This window comes from Centroberyx gerrardi, chromosome 5 (genome assembly GCF_048128805.1).
Source record: "Centroberyx gerrardi isolate f3 chromosome 5, fCenGer3.hap1.cur.20231027, whole genome shotgun sequence".
Lineage (NCBI taxonomy): Eukaryota > Metazoa > Chordata > Actinopteri > Beryciformes > Berycidae > Centroberyx > Centroberyx gerrardi.
Genome location: NC_136001.1, coordinates 11,328,133 through 11,349,511, shown reverse-complemented (window position 1 = coordinate 11,349,511; position 21,379 = coordinate 11,328,133). Strand labels below are relative to the sequence as shown.

Below are 21,379 nucleotides of genomic sequence, written 5' to 3'. Positions count from 1 at the left end.
GATTTTAAAGTGAAGTGATGCAGTTTAAAGTGAATTGACTCCGATCTTGCTGTCTGGAGATATGAATAATTTTTTTACTTTTATTTATTTGACCTTTATTTAACCAGGTAAGTCCAACTGAGATTAAAAACATTTTCAAGGGAGGCCTGGCCAAAATGGCAGATAACAAAAACAAAGATACAATATGACAAATACAACAGAGTATTAAATACAATACAGTATAAAATAAAAAGTAGTGGAGAGAGAGAGAGAGAGAGAGAGGTGGTGCAGTTAAAAGGCATGGACAACGTCTTACTAAAAGCATTGACATTCACCAATAGATTCATCTATTGGTGAATCTAATGGCGATTGTCAGATTAATCTTTTCTAGATCTGACAATTGCTTTTAAACTCATTACGAGTCACCAGTTCCTTTAGTTTTAAGTGCAGTGGGGGCAGAAATCATGAAGGCTTTCTTCCCAAACTCTCTTCGAGTTTTAGGGACAATCAGCAAAAATGAATCCTGGAACCTCAAACTGCACTGAGCTCCACATTTCTGAATTAGACACATAAGTACGTAGGAAGCTTTCCTAGAATGGCCTTATAAATAAAGATATACCAGTGAGTGACTAAGCCTACGCATGGACAGAATGGCTAACCAGCCCTCGCATACAAGGTACAGTGATGAGTCAGGGATTTACAATTTGTAAAAAGAAATCTCAAAGCACCATGATAAACAGCGTCTCACATCCAAAGGCAGCGAGCTGCATTCATGTAAATCACCATAATCATGTAATGGTAAAAATGTGGCAACAACCAACCTTCTCCTAGACTCAGACAATTTTTTTGTTTGTTTCTGAAATAAAACCGTAGCTTCAGTCATGGCGTTTAACAAAGTTATCAATGAGACAGTCATCAATCAAAATCCCTAAATGTGTGACACAAGACAGCAGCTCAGTCTGCTTCCCTTGCGTAGTTACAACTTACGAGAGCTTTGATGGTTTGTTCCAATACTCACATTTATAAAAAAAACAACAACATTTTTTTTGCAATTAGAACAAGTTTAAGATTATACAACTGAGATTGAACAACATCAAATGCCAGTTGCATATGCCTTGCCCAAGAGTGTGATTCAGTGTAGGTGCAGGGCAATACACAGCCGTATCATCAGCGTTAAAGTGACAAAATGCTTTGAAATGTGCAGTCAGTCAATGGTATGTGGCAGAGTTCAACAAGCGTTCCTACTGTTTGTGTGTCTGTGCCTGTGGGTGTGTGTGGGTGTGGCTGTAGGTGTAGCTGACTAGCCTTTCTCTCGGCCAAATGGTTAAGTGGCCACTACACTCTAACAACATAATTTTCACCTCAGTCAACCTTCTGCCATTGTTCATGGACTTGCTCTTCCCCCGCTCTCTTCCACTTGGCTCTGTCTTTTTTCGATTTCATACGCAACGGCAGTCATGCGTTAGCAAATGGTGGTTTTACCTCTGAAATTTTGATACAATATCCGCTGACTGTGTGCTGTCTTTCCTTTCTTTTTGTCTCTCACCCCCGCTCTCTCTTTTCTTTTCCACTGTTTAATTTATCCCTCTCTGAGCCAAGGGTTGTTGTGTTTTGGTGTTGCGCAGGGATTTAGGGTGCCATGCCATTGTTCCGACGGCCCATTATTCCGAAACCCCAATAGTCCGAAAACTCCATGCCTGGATCCATCCACAGCCGTGGCTTCTGACAGCCTTGACCGTAAGCTTGCTCTAACCCTAACCTCAGTGACCCCATGCCTCAACCCAACCACCTCCGGGATGTCGGACAAATGGTCTTTCGGTCCAATATGGGACATTTTTCGGACTATTGGGGTTTCGGAATAATGGGCCGTCGGAACAATGGGCAGTCCCCGGATTTAATGAGGGGTAAACTCACCTCGCTCACCTCACGCAAGCAACTCTATTTACCCAATTGTTATTTGGTAGTAAAGCTAATACAAGGCTTTATAACATGAATTCATATTATACAGTGTCATAAAAAACATCAGGTTACACAAAAATATGGTGATAAATTAACACTATTCTGAAAATATAATTGTTTTTTAGTTCATGTTTGTGGTTTGACTATTTTTCTGTTTACTCACCTTTTCATTTTACCACTAAATCCCAAAATGAAGGAGCATATATGCAGGAAATATCTGCTGTTTGAATATTTTGATTTCTTGTGTTCTACCAATTTAAGTTTTTGTAAAAGATCTATCAAACACAGAATCAATAAATCAACTTGTTTGTGAATGCTGAGCTTGAAAACTAGAACGTACAAGTTAGCCACCATTTCAACAGATTTTGTTATCTTGGATAGAATAACTGATGATACCAAAGGCTGGGCTGGTGCTTTGGTGCTTGGGGCAGATGATGCAGTGTGGCATCATGATCTCTGCTCTGATTCATTACAGACTGAGCCGGTTCGTGTTTTGACATGGCTGACTCCGGCCCTGAGCCCCAGTCTGTCTGGATGATTGTTTTTATACCTGGCTGAACAGCTGTGCCATTGGCGCTCGCCCACACATGGACGTACCTGCAGCAAACGTATCCAAAAAGACACACTCACATGCGTGCACATACAAACAAGCACGCACATGTGTGTGTACATACATACACACCCACACACACAGCTACTGGGCTGGGCAAGGTGAAGTTGGAAGGCTGTATAGCTGTTGTTCAAGCTGACATTTATTTGCTATCCACTTGTGTAGCGTGATAGCTGTTTTTAACTTGAAATTAGTCAGTCTAACTCTGACGTCAGTGATATTAATTTTATTAAAGTTTGCATAACTGTGGCTGTCTGCAAGTTGACATTTGAACAGTTAATAACACCGAAAAGGCTTCCTCTGGGTAGACTAATGCGGAGGCCAGCAGAGGCAGCGCATTTAAAAGTTAATTTAAAATATGGATGATGAAAATGACATTTTTAGCTCCCTCTGATATTGTGAAATGGATGTTCTTCCTGCTACTTTCCTTGTTTTGTGCTGTCATTTTCAATAATGCATAGAATCATTTATGAGATTTCATTTTTGCACATTATTAAATTAAGAAAAATAGAATCTTGCATGTTATTGAATCAGGGAATACTGACTCTTCTGTTTACTGTATTTTACACTTCATATGATATCCAATTAACAAAGAGGATGAGTTAGAAGGCTCATATTGTTTGTCTGCTCCTCAGCACACAGTAGCCTTGCTTGAGGGATCCTGGTGTCTATTGTCTGACAGCTTTCTGCAGATTCCCCTGCATACAAATGGCTTGAAATTAGAGCATTGCTGTCAATGTTTATGGAGCCAACATTATTTAAAAAATGTCAAACATGAGATATACAAGTTGGTTTATATGTGTCATGAGTTGCAAATATCTACCATAACGTGCACACATGTATTGTAATGTGCACATGCACATCGTTATAATTTTCAAACATAAATGTTTCAGTTTGTATAATCACTTTTGAAGTCAACTTTTGAAGCACCAAAACTCTTTGTACTGATAAAAACCACGCTCCATTTATACCCCAACATTGCAGATGTGTATTTCTGTGTTCGTGAGTCAAATGCACTGGAAAGTTCTCTGCCGTTTGAATTTTTAGATTGTGTTAGCGCTAAATGCAGGTGCAAGATTGGGAGAACAAAGCAGCACAGGACTGTATTGAGTCTGATTGGCTAGCCCTCTCGCAATGTCCCAGGCCCACAGCCACGTATACCGAACCAATTTTGGGACTCAGGCACACAGAAACAGAAATTGATCTGTGTAAATAGACCGGATAGCTGTGGCACTGGAGGGGCCTGGCGGAGGAACACAGATGAATATACCTAGTTATCCATCCATCCATCCATTCACCCGTCCATCCAGACGCCAGCTTCCCTGACAGGGACGTTGCTCAGTGTGACAGGCCTATTGACAGGCCAGAGAAGAGCGCGGGATTAGGGGACTTGAGGACACGAGTGCTTGTCAGCCTGATGTGGAGGTTGAGGTGTACATGCTGTCAGCAGGCTGAACACACCTCCGCGGCATGTGTGGAATCCATGCTTTTGTTACTTGTCAGGCAGAAGGCTATTTGATGAAAACCAGTCAGACCAGTAGCAGCTTTGGACAAGTGCTGTTGCTGTTGGTTACCATTTTTATTTATCTATCTCACTCAGGGGCAGAGTAGATGTATGAGAGTTGATTTAATTGCATTTCTGACCTTTAAAAGGGGAAAGAAAAGATGTCAAATTAATTCATTTTATGGTCTGGCTGGTAAGCCGTTTAGAAAAAGTAGACTTCTGTTGTGCATAATGTGTCTGTTGTATATTAATCTACAAAGCTTCATTGAAAAGGTTCTTAAAATAGTGATAATGACAGGTATAAGTGGCTAGTTCTCTACTAAGGTAGTGCTTATTAATTCACAGTAGGGGGAATCTAGTTTTAGATATTTTGCACCCGTAGATGGAACAAATGGATTGCAGTCAGTTTTTGAAGTTACGTCCCTGTTGAACATTGAGATTGTGGTCACACATACACTTGTTTTTATATGTATATCTGTATGTATGTATATATGAATATATAATGTTTCGTTTACTTTCATTGCTGACACAGCTTTGCCGTGTTTTGCTTCTTTGTTTTGAGTTCTATCTTTTTGTCTTTTATTGAAATGTGTTTTGTATTATGCAGTATTTTTTTTGTGTTCTCTTGAAAACGTGAACATGGTTCCCAGTGGGATTTTTGATGATGAGATACTTTGACAAACACACCTTATCATGAAGACAGGCTGCCATTTTAAGCATGTTCTTGACCGGACCATGGATGAGTGATCACACTACTTCCCATCTCCCCCAAGGACATGAACTCCAACCTGACACTCCATATAAATTGCAACATTCAGGACAGAGCTAGCCCCGGGTTATTTGTCAATTCTAATGTTCATATGTGCCGCAACATTTCAGCACATTTGTGTGTACGTTTCAGGAGAGCGCAAAAACACGGCACAGACTTATGTCTGTGCCTTTAATGTTTTCTCAAGATTTATGTCTTAATATATATGTTACTAATTACTGTAATTATTGAGAAAACACCTTTTTAAACCCAGGTGTTGGTGAAACAGATTGCAGTGTGTTTTTTGACAGTTCGTTCTGATAGTTGAATTCCACGACATGTCTGAACGACAGGTGTGGGGAGGAAGGAGAAGCCGGTTGCCACTACAAGGCCCTGCCTGCCTCTCTCCACAGAATGGGCTGAATCATCCCACTTTGTAAAGCCCATGATTAAGGCATTGGTATTCAGATCCACCCAGCCACACCAATGACATTCCCCAGCTTCATATTTGAACTGCACCCTGCCAGCTTTAAAACCGTCCTGAATAATCTTCCCCTCAAACGTAGCCCCTTCTTCACGTGGTCTACACATGTTAAATGTCTCTAAACAACATAATATCCCAAAGCACCATAATTTTGATATATTTGGAGAGCCATTCAGCAGAATGTGTATTTGTAAAGCCTAATTTTACAGTCATATTGCGGCAGTGGATTTCACAGTGTGAGGCTTCCAGTTTCTGTCTGAAAAGCAATTGTAGGTATGATAGAGCTGGATTTCATTTTCCAGCGGCAGGCATTGCTCTCTTATCGCTCCTTTCACTTTGACGCCTATTATAATAGCTTTACACAGACATGGGAAGAATCCCAGCAGCCTATTACCCCTACCTGCATTCAATTTACGTCAGCTCAGGCTGAAACGCTCACCCCGCCCCACTATATTGCACTACTCTCTTTTTTTTTTCACCTGTTTTATTCCCCTTTTGTTATAGGGAGTATGTCGACCTTGAATGACGGTGGCACATCGTCTCTTTTACATTAATTCCGGCCGGTGACATTGCTGAGGTGGATGGAGGGAGGGATGGAGACGCAGGAAGGAGTGGGCTGTAAAGAGGAGAAACAGTGAGGAGATGACAGAGCAGGTCGCATGGTGTCGGCGTTCCTCTATACACCCAGGACTGATGGAGTGGAGAGAGGCAAAGAATGGAGGAAGATTATAGAAATTATTTTATTTAGCCAAGTTAGTCCTGATGAGATCAAGGTCTTACTACAAGGGAGACGTTTGCCTGTATACTAGAACTATTTCACTTTCAAGAGCACTGATCTGAGAGCAGTTTGTGTTTTGAGACAGTGTAAAGTATGTTTGGTCATGTGGCCTAGCAACTGCTCTTAGACAGTACTCCTACTCTTGTATGAATAAGAGCCTTGGTAATTACATCAGCATTAGTAACTAAGGATGGGACAATCTGCTTACCTCACAATATGATTCGACACAGTATGGGGTTCGTGATTCAATACAACCGCGATACAATGTAATAAATAAAACTTCAATGACAACAAAGTATGACTGTGCAGAATTATGTTTATTTCTGAGACACACATCCTTCTAGCAATGGCATTGGCTCACTAGAATGTAAACAATAATTTAAAAATGTCATTACAAAGTGCAAATAATATAATTTGGATGGAGAGCTTGTGAAATTATGATGGGCAAGACGTCTCATTTGTGATTACTACAGCAGAATAAAATGGAGCTAATATCATGATTCATTTTTCCACCCCATGATACGTATTGTCCCATTTTTGTGTTGTGATATATTGTCTTTAGATATATAATAATAATAGCAACTCAGCAGAACTACAAAAAACAAAATAAAATGAGAAAAAAATAGGGAAATGTGGGGGTTGTAGAGTTAGAGGATGAACTGAGGGTGAGTCAAGAGATTAATAAAAAAAAAATGAAACCAAAGAAAGCTTCATTTCAATTGGCATGGTATTGTAGCCTGGATTAATTCCATTTCAAGAACCTTTGCAGCTTTCTAAATCAAGCTAACTGAACTATAGATACATTTTGCTGTCTTTCATTACAGGTCGGTTTCTATAGTAATGAGACTGGCGTCCATTCAAGCTTGCTTCGTGAAACAGATTCATCCAAGACGTTAACCAAACTAACTGAGATAAGTCTGTCTTCCTGCTTAATCACCCCTCTTGAAATACTCCCCATGTTTGTAGTGGGGACTCCGTATTTGCATCTGCCCTTAAGATGGCTATTATTCGTTGAGAGGGCCAACCCCCTGGCTGCCCACGCCGTCCCCACCGCGGCCTCAGCCTGGATGCCGTAGCTCCTCCCCTTCATCCGGGGGTTTATTCCTGGCCAGAGCATTTCTATTATTGGGCTCTCCTGCATTCATCTGTCAGCCGCTGCTCCGTGATGCGAGGTGGCAGGCCGCAGAGGCACTGAAGCATTTCCGCTCCAAGTGCCCTCTCCCCATTTCCCCTATTCTCCTTCTCTTTTCTCTCCTATCCTCTTTTTTTTTCTTCCTCTGTCCTTCTCTTTTTGCCCGTCTGCCCCCTCCACAGACAAATGCGTCCACACACACACACACACATATCATACTTTGCTCAATCACACACACACACACACACACTTTCTTTTCTCTCTCACACTGCCCATGGGGAGCTGTGCCAAGGTATGTGTCTGCGTCTAACCACACACCCTGGAGTCAGAGGGTTGATCACTCAAGCGTTGCCTGTAAAAAGGAAAACGGTATTTCTTTTTTTTTTTCACGTAGCTCTTAATGCATGCTTACATTGTGCTTGCACAGATGGAATCAAATGGAGTGTGTGTGTGTGTGTGTGTGTGTGTGTCTTTCTATGCATGTGTGTGTGTGTGTTGAGTGTGCATGCATACGTGTGTCCCGGGAGCTGACAGAAAGAGAGGGGTAAGATAAATAGGCCATTGTGTGCTATAGAGCTGGACGGGAGTGGATCGCTCTCATTCAAGGAGCAGAGGTGGATAACTGGATGTGCCTGCCCTACTGTTGATTTAGAGGGAGGCTCTCATCTCCTCCACCTCTGGCTGCTTTCTGCTCTTCTCTGAGCCTGTATTTCCAGATCCAAGGCGTGTCACTTACCTGAACATGTGAGCTCCTGTGTGTTTTCTTGTGTTTATGTGCTTGTATGGACCGAATTTTGTCCCAGGCGTCGAAAGATATGAGGAAAAACTTCCAGTGAAGATGATTTGCTGGTTCTCGCTTCATTAAGGGGCTGGTTTAGGGTTAAAATTAGATTGAGGATTAGGTTTAGGGTTAGAGTAAGGGTGAAGGTTAGTTTAGGGTTAGGGCTTGGGTTTAGAGTTAAGGTAAGAATTAGGATTAGGTTAAGGTAAGGGTTAAAGGGTTAGGGTTAGGCATGTAGTGGAGGGGGTTAAGCTTAGGTTTAGTGGTTATGGAATGAACGTAGTCAATGAAGGCCCTCACAAATATAGTAATACAAGTGTGTGTGTGTGTGTCTGCGTTGCCGCTGGCAGAAGAGGTTTACATGTTCTCTTGGGAAGGGCTGGGAACTGAAAGGTAACGGAGATAGAGATCACTCCATCATGTACAGGGTCAGGTCAATAGTCATGGGTATTACAGCAACACTCTATGGACATGTCCATTAACCAGTCAAACACAGTTCACTGTTCAGACCCGGGTAATTAGTACCAAGACCTGAGTCAAACAGTATTTGCAGTATTTGACTGCCTTGTTGCTGGGTGGGTGAGGTTTGGCAAAATATTGTTGTGTTTGGCAACAGGACAATTGAATGTATACTAGAAAGTTCCGATAATAACAGGAAAGATTTTATAGCCTCTAACCCTAGCCTAAGACTTTTCCCATAGCGCAAAATGACCATTATATATCTGCAGGGGTTTAATAGGGTTGTTGATCAATACCAGTGACTCATCGATGACTTTGCCAGGTGCTGAGATTCCTGACTTTCAAAACGTTTCACATTTCACTTCCTGGCCCATACTCTGTTTTGGAACAAAAACCCTGAAGACATGGGTTGGGAGAGATACAAGAGATTTTGTAACTCGTTGGTCCCTGATATAGAGGTTGATAAAAGTTATAAAGTACTCGGTCCTTTAAATTTTAAGTTGTTTTTCAATTTAATATACTGTGATTCACAACTTACCTGACACAGTCTCCTCTGAATTGTTCCATCTTGGTAAACTGCACCCATCTTGTACTCCAAGAAAAAATGCAAAAAAAAGAAATATTTGCAACTACTATTTGACCCAGGTCTGATGCATACATCATAAAATGCACTCTCAAATGGTAGCGTCAGCAGAATTTACTCTCTGGAGATATATTTGAGAAAGTTTTGTGGTGAAATCTGATATGTATATCCTTCAATGAAGAAAAATCTCATCTCCATCTGCTCTGCTGGGCTGCAGAGATCCTGCTGTAGATTTCACGTCACGTACGATCAGCATGCTTTGAGCCACCGGCTCACATTTCCACTTTGAAGTAGTCTGCTTCTGCCTGGTCCCTTCTCCCATGCCGATACTTTACTTCCCTCAAAGCTGTGTTCCCGTCAGTCCCTGAATAGAACTGGGGCATGGCTGCTATTGTTGCGCAGCTTTTTTGTACTGAATTGGTACGTGCGAGTTTTGTGATAAATGCATACATCAGGATTTCCTTTCATGTATGCAGTTTTGAATCTCACCGTGTCTGTGTACACGCATACTAAAAGAGAGAATGATACAAACACATAGAGACACACACACACGCAGACACACACCCTGTTGTTGCTCCGACTGCATAGAGAGACGTGTGATGTTCATTTGCATAGCAGCAAGCCGTGCTTGGTTGACTTTCTGTGTTGGGAGTATGCGTGCGGAGCAGAACGTGAATTGTGTTTGGCTCTTGAGAGTGCCTTCTCCCCCGAAGTGCTTAAATGCAGAATTGATCTGTTTACTTCGCCATCAACAACACAGAGCTGGTTCAATTCAAGCTCGATCCGATGGGAGATCTGGGAGTCAATTTGACCAAACTGAAAATCGCTAACCAGTTACGTCTCTCTCTATGGATGATTGGATGACTGTCACAACCTTTTTTTACCATTCCACTTGCAGATCATTCAGACTTGTATATTGTGTATTTGAGGATGTGTGTTTCATAAAGATCAAGTATCCTACATGAGCTCATTGGAGAATGCCTGCTGCGTCACATCAGGTTTTATGTGAAGATAAGTTGCCTTCAATCCATTGATTCATACTGCTCGCATTCATTAGTTTTACTTAGCAACTAGCCTATACAGTGTGAATGAGTGTTTACTTAATTCACTGAGACACACAAGTCCTGCCTTCCTCAGATTAGATTTAAAGGGCCCCCATTATAGGAATTCAAAATTTCCTCTATTTATATGCAAATATGATCACAGATGTTTAATGAAGACCTTGTTAAAATTGTATTTTGTTTGAGTGGTTAAATTTTAAGTTATTGCATTTTCAAAAATCCTAAACCCTAACCCTTAAAACAGGCAGTTTCAGACTCCAGTCAACGCATCACAACAGGACTTTGTCTTGATTGGCTCCCTCAATCACTGAACTCCCTCCAATCAGGCAGTTTTGCAGCATTTGAACTGACACACCCACTGGAAAGCCTCCACTCAGCAGGTTTACCTCATATGAAGAAGAGGAGCCGGTGTTGTCGGCCAATCAGGGTCCAGTATTGTGACTGTTCTTTAAATTCATTCAATTTGACTAATTCACTTCAACTTTTAACCGAACCACATTTATTTGCAGAACATCATGAAGAGCATTATCCTTATTCTGGGCCATAATTTAAATAATGACTGAATAATATGGGTAATGCTTTACCATTGTAATCTTGCCCTCTATAACAGACCTGGTAGTAATGTTAGTCAATCCTTGGAACCACTTGGCTTATTGACTTGTAAAAGTCTGTACATGACTTGCATAGCATACGTGTCTAATAGATTTTCAAGGAATCATTTCCGGCTCCAGCTGAAATAATTAAGTTGACATTCTCTCCCCAATGCAATTAATAATGAGTGCTGTCCAATCTGTGACCTGTTAGATGTTTGATTTCATGGCCTGCGTCTTATATTACAAGCCCAAGACGCAGAGCGCTCTCTAACAGGAGGCAGCGTATGAAACTCACCAGGGATACATGGTGTTTAGAGGATGCTGCCTGTGAGGCATATCTGGTTCACTTATCTAATTTTCTTGAGGTGTTGTGTGCTCTGCCTGCTTGTGTACAAATTACTGTCACGTTGCTGTGCTGCTGGCGCGAATTAGCTAGCTTGCACAATACATTGTGCATTTGAATGTGTTGTGTGCCTATGCGCATGTGTGAATATTACACAAATCCACAAATTTGTGCTTTGGATTTACCATACATGTGTCAATGTATGAATGTGTATCTCTATGAAAGTGTTTTTTGACAGTCTCTTTTTCTCTCCAGCTCTTTCTTCCACTCTCTTTGTCTTTTCGTATGAATGTATCCGTGCATGTTATTTTTTTGTTTGTGCATCTATGTCATTCTGTGAAGCTTTGTGCGTGTGTGTGTGTGTGTGTGTGTTACCTTCATGTACAGTAGATCAAGCAGCTCCTCAGATCAGATTGAGGGGCTGAGAGCAAGATGCTGTGAAATCCAGATGCACCATGTACTGGAAGGGAGGCAGCCTCTGATGTATTTTTAGACGGGCTAAATAATGAATGCCTGAAAAGACTGCTAGGACCCCAGCTGCCACCCCCCCTCTCCTTTCCCCTCTGCTCACCTGTTCTGCTGTATGCACCCCGAGAGGAGGGGATGGAGGGGGTCTCCAACTTCACGAAAAAGCCTTAGTGGAGCTACCTGCTGCCTCTGTCACTCTCTAATAACATTTCTAATACGCTGTAAAAAAAAATTTAAAAAAAAGTAAATTAAGTAATTTAGTCCTGTGTTCAGTCTTAAAATCATACTGTTCTTAAAGCGTGAACAATGTGCCAATGGGGTGAGAACATGTCAAAGTTTTCAATGCAGTTTCACTTGTTTCCAGTGTAGTTTCATCTCAGAATTGTTCTATTCACTTGGCAATGTTTTGATATAATATTTAACTTCACTAGATTCAAGAAAGTGAAAGATTTGAAGACCAAACACAAGATTAAATGACATTTTAAGATGGGTAGTTTTAGCAGTATATGAGGTATTAAAAGTGTTTGTTTTCTGACAGCAGGGTGTTTTACTTATTGTACTGATGTAGTGAACTGCTGTATTAATGTAGCGTATTGTATTTTTTGCACCATTCCTGCCAATACAGATCTGTTCGCCCACTCTTTGTTCCTTTTAAACAAACGCTGATAGGAATAAGCTGTACCGGCTTCATCAAATTATTTGTGATGCCTTTTCTTTTTTTTTTCCCAAGGATGTTACCATCTTGTCTATATTAGCGAAGCTGTTCTTTAAATATGAAGTTGTCAAGTAATTTCAATCAATCAACCTGCACCAGCCTTCCACACACACAGCCCCCCATGCAAACACCAGGCACAGATTGATGGAGGATCAGAATAAAAAGATGCTAGGCCTAAGGGCTCGGTGAGGGAAGAGGCATGAAGAAAGATGATTATGAGAGAATGGATGGGAGAATGGGAGCTGGGGAGTGTGTGTGCGCTTCAGACGGCAAGTGGCAAAAATGGGCCCTCAGCGAAGGAACCCGGCTGAGCTTCTCCACACCCTAAATGTCTTAAATTCCACTCCAGAAATGCTGCGGGGCAGATTAAAGCAATGATTACAATGGCAGCCGGGCCACTCTAAAATATACCACGGATAAGAATGGAAAATGTCACCATCTATTCCCACTGCTATATCACCACCAATTTATGGTTAAATATAGAAAATGCCAGCCTGGTGGCTTTAGAGAGTGAAAAGTATCTTGGATTGATTTTTATCTTCTGTTTTACCATGAAATCACCAGAAGATTGTATTTTTTTTTCCTGATGTGCTTTCTAGGCAAAATGTGTGTGTATGTAAAAGGTAAAAAACACTTTATTTTATTTATTTTCTCAGTTGGGGGTTGGGGGAGTTCCACTCTTATTTCTCTGCTGTGAAAGACGAGCTGCGGTTTAGTCAATATGGTAGAAGAGGGATGGGAGATGGCTGAAGGGGCTCTGTGGGAGTCCTGGAGGTGAAGGTGGAGGTTTTGGGAGGGAGCGACTGCATCGCCAGTCTCAACAGCCTCCCTCCTATTGGTATTCTGCTCTAGGAATTCATCTCCACTTTCTTTGTAAGTGTCAGTAATATTATCGTTTGGTCCTTTCGAAGAAGATGGATTTATCCCCACGGCGCTGTTGCCACAGCACCATGGGCATCAGGAGGCAAACTCAGGTCAGCCAGTCAGGGTGAGACGCTCCGCTCCTATCAAACTGTGTGCAATCAAACTTTGTCACAGTTTATAGCACTTGAGAAATTTACTAGTACCAGTACTTATAAGAAAAAGTGGAAAAATTACAGAGTTCAGGACATTTATTTCAGGTTTGCATACAAGTATGAATTTTTTCTGTGCCACATTTTATAAAGGCATAGAACACCTGCCATGATTTAAATGGCCTTTTGACTCTCTCGCTTTCACTTTAAAGTATCTGTCATCAGAATACATTATTTTCTTAGGTAATGTAACAAAATGCAGTTCCATATTTTGGGAATTTATAATACAATATTCTTTTACTACCCAACCCTGGTTCTTAATTGAGCAGTATCTAATTAATAAAAGGAAGCAAATGTTGTATTACTGTGAATATATGAATAAGGATGTGAATATTCACACCTTACCTGCAAATTTTCACACAACTCCCACAATCTTCTCATTTTTAGAAATGACTATATGTCATCACAACAAATGTGCCGTGGTTTGGTACAGAATGTGCGCTTGTAAATTTACTCAAGGCAACTGAAGCCTGTCTGCACACACATGCGTGCACACACACACACACACACACACATATAGGCCCTTAAACATAATGCATTTCTTCAGAGAGGTCAGTGTGGGTTTTACTGCAGTGCCGTGTCGCTGGAGGAATTTGGGCTCAACATCTTAGCTCAGAATTGACAGTAGCCGCCATAGATGTCACTGCAGCCACCCTCCAATCCCCAGCTCACAATTTGAATACATGCTCCTTCCTATTGGTGCCAAGGGTCAAACCAGCCCTCCTTGGTATTTTCAAAGTGTCAAAAAAGTGTCAAAAATCAATACAAACTAGACTAACAGCTGGTAAACGCAACCTGAAAACTGGCTGGAATTGAAATCACAATTGAACATAAAACCAAAATAAAAACTAATGTAAATCATAAAAAATATAATCCCCTGCAGTAGTACAGGCTGTAGTTGAAAGTCTGTCTCTGTAAAGTCATAAAGATGCACTGCAAAAAAACATCCATCTTAGAGAGTCGTTTAGTTAAAAATTCTGCAAATGAGGTGAGATAACTCCACTTGTTTCCAATGCAGCTTCACTTGTCTCAGGACTTTTCTAGAAATGAGTTTCAATATCTTGAACCAAGGCAGAATAAGGCAGATCACTGCACTACTATCAAGAAAATGACACTTGATTCTATTTTAAGAAAATGACAATTTTAGGACTCAATAATGGACTAAATTGGAGATTTTTTGCAGTGTGGATGGCAAGGCTCCATGTTGGTCAGGAAACCTTCAGAGCCTGGATCCCAGCTTCAGTCTGAATCTGAGCCTTTGCCACTTTGTCTCTGCAAACAGATAGCCGCTGTTTCCCTCTACACCTTTATCAATATCTTTTGCCCTTTGTTTTTGGAGTGGTGTTTCTGAAGGTCAGTCATCCTGCTTATTGTCTCCATGTCAGCGGGCTGGTGATGGGGTGGAGGGAGGCCTGTATCTGTCCTGAGAGCTCGGTCCAACTTCTGAGCCTCGCTAGTCAAAGCTAAACACCTGTCACATCTGCTCTCCGCTTCCGTCCCCTTGTCACCGGCGGCACGGGGGAATTTTGATGGGCCGTGTCCCGGCTGTTTAGCGTCAAAGTATATGAAACGGAGAGAGTTTACCCCCTTTCGTTTCCCTGTAAGACAAGCACACGCACACATACACACACACACACACACACACAGGAAGCAGGCAGGTGGAGAGAGTTGAGACTAGAGATATGCTGCAAAAATTAAAACCATCGATTTTTCCTGTGTCCAGTTTTATAAAGCTTGTTTCAACACATCTTAAGTTAGGGTGTTAGGGCACTCGCTGGTTTCATGAATATATTTCATTTTCATTCAATTTTGTTTCACTGACCGTATGGCTTGTTTCAACAAGAGAGAAGTAAACATGAAACTTCTTCTCTTTTGAAAAAAACGAAAAAAAAAAGTCCTTTATTTCATGCAAATTTGAAACAAGTTCACAGAGTTAAGCACGATTGATCCAATGACTGCCTGCAGTAGTAAGAAAGTGTGTTGTGAAAATAACTAAGCACCCTGCATGATGCATGGTTTAATGCACATGAGGATATTTAGGGGCATAATCTGCTAAGCTCTTGATACCATCCCAGAGTAGCTGGCTACTAAGTTAACGTCTTAATGCCATAAGAAGAGATTTGCTCGGCTTGGTTACAGTGGCCGGCTTTTAACTGGAAACCCTCTTTCCTCTGGCTACAATATCTTAAGAGGAGAAAAAAAATGTAAATCTTTTTTGTGTGTGCTAAATATTGTGTCTCCCTAGAGTGTGTGAGTTGAGTTTAGTGCAGCATGGAATCCAAAGCTTAAAGCCGAAATACTGTACGTTGGGTAAAGCCGAACGGATAGAGGCAGAGCAGAAGCAGAGAATTTTAAAAGATGAGAGGCCAAATTATTAATGGCCAAGAACAGGAGCGTGTTTAAATCACGAAATAGCACAGAAGCATCCATCATAGTATGCTGAGGGATGGAAATCATTTCATATTTAATCTCCTCATGCTGCCATAATACATATCCTCACACACACTAGACTAATTGGAGAAGGGACGGGCAGCGATTTTCCCTTTGATTTGTTTGCAGGGCTACACCTCCCTTAACGGTGTCCTTATAAATTTAGCTAACGATTCTGTGTTCTTGGCCCCGCTGTAGTTGCCATAGATACCCAGCTCGCCCTACAGGACAAAGACAACACTAGCAGTAATGCTTAGAGACCAGACTGGCACCGAAGGAGCAGAACAACAACTCCATCACACCGACAGCAAATGGCTAAAGCAATCAATGGAACAGTGAGGTACAGAGCAACTAACCAGCTAAACCAGGCTGCTCTCAACCTTCTATTACACTTACAGCACACTGTAGACATTTAGCTGACCCTCTCATCTAGAGCGACAAAAAGTGCAGTAGTAGAACAAGCTTAAATCCCTAGATCACTAACATTACAAGAAAACAGTAGTAGGAGGAGTACATTATATCGCAAATGAAAAAATATCCCTGTATTCCTCATTCCTCCACTTTTTGTATTAAACAAATTGAGTCTTGGTTTAGTCATTCTTATGGCTAAATCCAAACCAAGCTGCGTTGATCTTACTTCTAAAATCAGTAGGATGCATACATTCATTTTCTCCACTTTTCTGCGATATATCAAAAAGTAAAACCTTATTTTTATCTTCTACCAAATGCATGAATGCTGTAGACAGAATTTGTATTTGTTGTGTTCTTTGTCGGTCTCACTGTGCAACAGAATCTAGCATAAAGCCAATATCCATTTTTATAAATGAGCAGCCCTTTCCCCATGCAGATCACAGTGGCAGTGGCGGTGTCGCGTCAGGCTATCTGTCTCTTCCAGACAGACTGGCCGTGCATGTGGCTCAGAATAGAGCAGCCGGGCTGGCTCTTAGACCGGGGCAGCGAGTGCTGTCTGTGGTCAAAGAAGAGCAGGCAGAGATATGCCCTGTTAAGCTGTAGCCAGACACGGCCCTGCTGAGAGCCTGTATCAGCCTTTCAGCAAGCCCAGAGCTGTGAGGGCTGGAGAGGCACTGGAGTAATAGAGAGACAGATAGAGACAGCCACTAGATAGACATGCTGCACGAAGAACATGACTGACTGCCCACTGGATTCATCCTAGTCTTAATCAGACACACAATCACACAAACAGGAAGACTACAGATGCACACGCGCAGAAGCACATACACACACACACACCACACACTTAGACTTATCATCACAAAAAAACACGGTCGCACATACCAGCACACACACATTCCACACCCCACTGTGGATCTTAGCTCCAGCGTCAGTGCAGCATATCTCTGTGGAGGCGGGGGTCCTTGGACCACATGTGAGCTGCTGGGTGTGGATCCCTGCTGGAGTCTGGAGAGGGCGTGCTCACCGCTCCGGAGCGCGGGGCCACAGGTGTCCTGAGAATCACACAGACTGATCGACCGATTAGGGGAATAAGTAATCCCTACAAACTCGCTCCCTGCTTGTTCACTCTGTGATCGATTCTCTGCGATACCCTATACTTTGGACAGATGGCTGATTATTTGAAGAGCCACAACCTTCCATTTGTTTCACGGGTCTTCTAAAGGCCTGTTCCTAATCCAGAATAATATGTATTAGAACTGAAGATATTGATCATGGTGTTGTAATTCAGCCTGACAGCGTAATGAAAGTGCAAATGAGTTATGATGCAGCCGCCGCTGAATGGAAGAGTGGGTCACCAGTGTTCTGCTTCAGCTCTTCCCTCAGATCTGAAGGCTCCTTTTTCTCTTTGTCTGTCTCCTCTGCACGTCTCTCCTTTTCTCTCCTCCTCTTGATGATGACTTTTGCTCTTTCTGTCTTTCTTCTCTCCTCCCTACCTGTCACTCCTTTTCCCACACCTCCTCCTATTTATTGTGATCGCTTCGTTTCTCGCTCCCCTCCTCGCTCCCAATTTCGGTCTTTCAACACTGCTGCCATTAAAATGCTTTGCAACGCCTCTCCAAAATACATTTGAATATATCTCAAGTAGTGGAGCCGCCCAAAGCTGTCTTTGTCGCAGAGAATTGGGGGGGGGGTGGGGGTGGTGGGGGGGGTGGGGGTGGGGGGGGGGGGGGGGGGTGGTGGGGGGGGTGGGGGTGGTGGGGGGGGGGGGGGGGTGGTGGACGCGGTGGGGGGGGGTTAAAAACTTTTTCAATTACAGAATTGATTGGTGCTGCCCGTTTGAGTGAAGAATTCAAAATGCCCAGAGATTGACTAATTGCCGCACAAGTTGATGTGGCTCTGGCTGTTCCATCCTTTTGGGTGCTGCAGCAGTTGGGACAGACAAGGCTGCAGGCAGCATCGTTGCACCACCCACTTGTGTCAGCGTGCGCCCACTGGCACTTCACTGTCATCAGATCTAAAGGCTCAAAGAGGTGTTAACATGGCCCGCAGAGGACTGACTGACTGCATGTCTCTGAAATATTGCCTTAAATCTTATGCTCTTGATTTGTCAGTGGTGTGCTTACTGTTAGGGAGTTCACCCAAGTTTTAGACCCCTTCTGTGTATTGATGTGAAAAATTAACTATATCAAAAAAAGATGCCCTGTTACCAGCTTGGAAAGAGGAAAAAGCACTTACTATGGTTTCTTGGTGTCTTTCTGATGGGGCCACAATTACCCAAGTACTTTACTACTTCATACTTTAATTTTGAACACTCTACAGGACTTAGATTAAGAGCTATTTCTTCTGTAATCAGCTCATTTCAAGGCGGGGTGAACACTCACTGAGCGGTCCTCCAGACCAAGTGGGGTCTGCCACTGTTTAGCCACCTTGACTCTACTCAAGAGCTGAGTCTCTCTATCCAACCTTTCATTACATCAGCAGAAATAGGACTGAGCTGTCTCCTGTAACCTTGACCACAGTGAGAAGCTTTCCCACCACTCGCCTCGTAAACAAGCACTCTCTTTATTTGAGGGATGTTTGTTATTGGTTTGGAGGCTGACACACTCAAGTAATAACATCAGAGCTACGGTGACTGTCTCTCTTTGGGGCAGACAACAGACTAATTGGTCTCATCTCCTCCAGAGTAGATCCTCCAAGAGCTGAGCATAATCTCATTAGGCAGAGGCGAGCGCTGGCTGGCGGCTGTGTGAGGAGATGAGGAAGTCCCCTCGTCCCTGTCAGGCCGGCCAGAGGCAAAAACCCTCCTATGGAAACCACTGTGCCTATTGAGACTGTGTCAGCTAGGAATTGTCAGGCACGATGAGCTGGACGGTTCCCTGTGTGTGTGTGTGTGTGTGTGTGTGTGTGTGTGTGTGTGTGTGTGCTTGCGTGTGTGCGTGTGTGTGCGTGTGTGTGTGTGTGTGTGTGTGTGTGTGTGTGTGCGCATCCATGTGATTGTATGGAAGAAGCTGAAATGGAGATAATTATTCATTTCGGGCGAAAGCATCTCCTTGTGAATAGTACAGCTGCAGTTGAGATCTGCTGTTGCCCTAGCGACTAGCTTTGCTATCAGACGTAACTTTTTATCCCCTTCAGTAAAACTATAGACCTCAGTGTGGCTGAATTATGCAACGCACAACGTGTCTGGGAAATTAGTTGTGAAAGGGCCATCCAAAGGTTACTCTTAGAGTCTTGCCGAATTTCTGCTTCCCATAATTCTGCTTGAAAAACAACCTCTAAGCCTGCTAAGAGGCCCATTTACTTGGCAACGTTTGGGTCAGAATGTTTCATTGGAATTTAGATGTGACCGCCTATTTTGGTTGGCAAGTTTCATTAAGTTAAAGATTTGTTTTAGTGGTCAAGCATATTAAAGAAGAAGTTCTTACTTTTGATAAGGGCAAACAGCGATTCTTCTTGGGCTTATTGCAAACATTTTTATATGGAATAATATAAACAGAAAGATTGCATTCTGTATTGACATGAGCAGTATCATTGGGAATTTAATCCAAGGTGACATTTTACTCATTTCTCCTAAATGTTAAATTGACCTGGGACATTTGTGAGTCACACATTTTTGTGTCAATTACGTCTCCGCCGCCTCTTCTTCTCTGTGGGTGTGCAGGAGGTAAAACAGAAATTGGCTTTGGTGACAAATAACCTTGCCATTGGTCTACCATTGAGAAAGGACTGCTCTATCTAACCTAATCTAGACAGTCCTTCAGTGTGTAGTGTCCAACAGATACAGGCAAATTGCTTCATACAGTACAATAACTCTTTTGCACAAATCCCTTTCCCAAGTGCTTTATTTCCTGTCTAAATGTAAGAGGTATTTACTGTTGGTTGTAGCCCTATGAACACGCCCTTGGTTTTTCCATCAATTATTAATGACTGTGTTTTGCAGAGAGCATACTCTTCAATTTTCAGCTCCGAGTCCTGTCTCCACCAATCACGGAGATGTAGTGCGAAGTCCCCTTCTTACTTCTAATGAAGCTCCTCTGCATGCCGTACCCTTACATCTAAAGTTATTGCAGTGTCAGGGAAAACAAACCTTCATCATCGCTCATCATTCTCTCAGCCAGCAGGCCTCACAAAGTGCTCAGCTGAAGCGATTAAGATACTTGTCAACAGCACTTTCCACAGCGAGGTGCCTTCGGCTCGCAGTCTAATCGGCCTTGATAGAAGCCTGGAGACGCCATGCAGGATTTCTCCTCCTCACCTCCAGCTCATCATATGAGGGCATTAAACCACCGTTTATGTTTATCATCACCTCCCCACACGATTAGACACAAATCTAAAAGTTTTTTTTCCACCTCATTTGTAATTGATTGGGTTCTTGTAGAGGGGGGATGGGTTAATAACCTGCTACTTACATTGCTCAGGGATTGAGTGTTATTACAGTGCGGGAGCTGGAGATGTGTGGCTCCATTATAGCAAGCAGAGGACACCGCCAGTGAGTTATCTAGCTCATTAACCTTCTGTCCATCTGACAACAAGGATGGACAGGTAACTCCGCTCCGTCTCGGCTGAGATGAAAAGGCAACCTGCATCAGATTACCAGCAGGGTTCCCTGCCAAAGCCAAAGCCATGGCACCTTAATGCATCTTATCAAGCTCACAGTAAACAAGAGTGGAGCTCACAGGAAGGTTCCCCTCGCCCCTGTGCCCTCTGGTCTGTATCCCTGGCTCTCCTTTAATCCTGCCAAAATCACAGTGTCCTAATACATTTAACCCCCTATATCGATCCCAGTGGTAATTAAATGCAAATGTAAAATGAAGACATTGATGGAGCTTGTGGATTTCCACCCTGCACCCTTTTTTTTGTTTTTAGAGTGGGAGACAGTTGGCAGTCCCATCCGTTTATTTCTTGTTGCTTTTCTCCTCCTTTTTTTCTCAGTCTGTTATCTTGTCTCCCTTCATCACAGCAATTACCGTGTTATGGTCAGGTTGTGAGATGCAATCATTTATTGGGTGAACTCTGGTGTTGTGGTGTTAATCACGGCAGAGGTGGGCAGATAGCCAAAGATGAATGCAGTTTTGGTGACAGAAGCTGTGCATTGTTGGCCAATATTCATGAGACGCAGCAAATTGATCCAGTGCAAAACTGAATGTTGCCAATGGTAACTGGCAGAGAAAAGCATACTCAGCCTGATGGAAAAGGCACAACAAAATGCCAACAGTGCTGTTTACAAGATTCCAATACTCATCATCATACAATAGCACTGTTTCC

The 21,379-nt window shown here is 42.5% G+C and overlaps 1 protein-coding gene across 2 annotated transcripts in view; it reads left to right on the top strand.

Annotated features, from left to right (window-relative positions):
* magi3b (membrane associated guanylate kinase, WW and PDZ domain containing 3b) overlaps positions 1–21,379 on the top strand; it is a 119,228-nt gene that overhangs the window by 12,402 nt on the left and 85,447 nt on the right. The window lies entirely within an intron of this gene.